The sequence below is a fragment of the Nicotiana attenuata genome, unplaced genomic scaffold (genome assembly GCF_001879085.1).
Source record: "Nicotiana attenuata strain UT unplaced genomic scaffold, NIATTr2, whole genome shotgun sequence".
In the NCBI taxonomy this organism is placed as follows: Eukaryota; Viridiplantae; Streptophyta; class Magnoliopsida; order Solanales; family Solanaceae; genus Nicotiana; species Nicotiana attenuata.
In genome coordinates this window covers 127,802-130,831 of record NW_017673081.1, presented here as the reverse complement: position 1 = coordinate 130,831, position 3,030 = coordinate 127,802, and positions in this window count along the sequence as shown.

The window sequence follows — 3,030 nt, the reverse complement described above, 5'->3', positions numbered from 1 at the left end:
TTTCTGTGTTTTGAGACCTCCAATATCTCCATTTAGCCTTCCTCGATTTACGTGCACAATCCGTATCTTTTTCGAAAATTTTTTTATGTGAAAAACCAAAGAAAATGTGAAATTTTGCCTTTAAAACTTATTTGAGTTGACTTCGGTCAACGTTTTAAGAAAAAAGATCCGGATCAGTATTTTTACAGTTCCAGTGGGTCTGTATCGTGATTTGGGACTTGGACGTATGCCCGGAATCAAATTTAGAAGTCCCTAACTTGAATTATTGCCATTTGACGGAAACTTGAAATTTAAAGGTTTAAAGATTTTTAGAGTTTGACCGTAAATTGACTTTGATGATAACGAGCTCGGATTGAGATTCCGAGAGTTGGAATAGCTCCGCTATGTCATTTGGGATTTACATGCAAAATTTGAAGTTATTCCGGATTGATTTGACATGTTTCAGTGTGAGTTATAGAATTAGAAAATTTTCATAAATTCATTAAGTTCAATTTAAGGTGCGATTCGTAGTTTTGATGTTGTTTGATGTAATTTGCGGCCTCGAGTAGGTCCGCGTTATGTTATGGGACTTGTTGGTCTATTAGGACGGGGTCCCGAGGGCTCAGGTGAGTTTCGGGGTGGCTTTGGATCATTTTTAGTTGCTGATTTTTGGCCACAGGGGTATGCATCGCGATCGCAGACATTGGGTCGAGTTCGCGAAAAACAATTTTGTTGTTTGGGCACTGTGAATCGCGATCGCGGAAGCCTTTTCGCGATCGCGTAGAGGAAAATTCTGCTGCACTGACCCGATTTTGGAAGCTTATATCTTATAATCTATTAGGAATTTTTAGATGATTCAAAAATAAAAATTGTAGCCCTTCGTATCTAGTTTTTAGAAAATCAAACCGTTTATCATTTGAAATTTTATACAAAAAGTTATGGCTATTGTACTACAACTGTCTAAGAAGAGTTTGGGAAGAGTTAATAGAAATTTGTTCATTGCGATCGTGGGGAAATGACCGCGATCGCATAGAGTAAAATTGTTTGGGAAATTTTTGTGCTTTGCGATCGCGAAGGGTAAATACCTGGGCAGCAGAACTTAAGTTCTGGCTCATTTCTCCATTTTTGGGATTTTGAGCTCGGTGTGAGGCGATTTCTCGTGATATTTTCAAGGAAAATATTGGGGTGAGAATTCCTAACTCGATTTTGGTTAAATTACACAAATCAGTTGTTGTTTTTATCATTTAATTGGTGTTTTTGGTTGAAAATGGTGGAAATTTTCTATACTTTAAATTGAGGATTTGGAGGTCGAGTTGATATTGGAATTCGATACTTTTGTATGGTTGAACTCGTATCGGAATAGGTGTTCAAATTTGTGAATTTTTGTCAGGTTATGAAAAGTGGGCCCCGCGTTGACTTTCGGTTGACTTTTGTTAATTTTGTTCTATAATGGAAGCTTATATCTTGCAATCTATAAGGAATTTGGAGATGATCCAAAAATAAAAATTGTAGCCCTTCGTGTCTAGTTTTCAGAAAATCAAACTGCTTTTTATTTGGGATTTTGTACAAAAAGTTATGGCTATTACACTACATGTTGTCTGAGAAGAGTTTGGGAAAAGTTAATAGAAATTTGTTCATCGCGATCGCGGGAAAATGGCCGCGATCTCATAGAGTAAAATTGTTGTGGAAACTTTTGTGCTTCGTGATCGTGAAGCATTTTTCGCGATTGCGAAGGGAAAATACCTTGGCAGCAGAACTTAAGTTCTGGAAACGAGATTTCTTCTCATTTCTCCATTTTTGGGATTTTGAGCTCGGTGTGAGGCGATTTCTCGGGAGATATTCAAGAAAAATATTGGGGGTAAGAATTCCTAACTTGGTTTTGATTAAATTACATGAATCTATTATTGTTTTTATCATTTAATTGGTGTTTAGGGTTGAAAATTGTAGAAATTTTTTAGACTTTAAATTGATGATTTGGGGGTCGAGTTGATATCAAAATTCGATAATATTTTTATGTTTGAACTCGTATCAGAATGGGTGTTTGGATTTGTGAATTTTTATCGGGTTCCGAAAAGTGGGCCTCGCGTTGAATTACAGTTGACTTTTCTTAATTTTGTTCAATAATGATTGTAATTGAACTTCTTTCATTCGTGAGTAGTTTCTAAAATTTATTTGGAATCGTTTGGTCAATAATTCGTTAGATTTGGTTGGTTTGAAAGCTTGTTCGAAAGACAAGGACGCGGTGGAATTTTGAGTTGATCGCGAAGTGGCGTAAGTGTTGGGTCTAACCTTGACTTGAGGGAATAGGGACCCCCTGGACTGTGTGCTATGTGAATTTCATGTATAGCAGCGTATATACGTGTTGACGAGTGTATATACGCCGTAAATTACTCGTTTCCATGCTTTTCCGTATTTTATTAATTATTCTATCCATGCTTTAACTGTTACATGTTTTAATTGCTCTCTTCGCCTTAACTTGCTACTTGTCATTATTATTCTCGCATTAAAAATGTTAAGTTCTGCCATGCCTTCATGATTAATTGCTACTTGCCTTAATTTTCTTACTTGTACCCTTTCACTGTCATATATTTGGTTTGTTTTTTTGTTGGTAATATTAAATGTAGCCTTCTTGATTTGGTACGAGATACTTTCTTCAGTTATACCTTCATATTCGTTAATCGTAGAGAATTCTTGTGATTTGGGTTGTTAATTGATTGCACCTATTTATTTAGGTTGCACACCGCAACAGATGGAATAAGAGAGAACTTATATAAATACGGTGGATCGGGTTGCACACCGCAACAGGTGAAATAAGGGTGAATTGATATGGTGGAATAAGGGTGAATTTATAATATTGACTCTGATTATATGGTGGGATCGGATTGCGCGCTGAAACATATAATTACTTATTATTATTAATATTACATGGTAGAATAAGGGTGGATAGTGTTGTACGGTGGGATCGGGTTGCGCGCCACAACAGCTTATGCATTTTGTATTCCTTGATTGAATTGAGTTGGCTTTGGTACTTCGTACGAGACTCTGAGGATT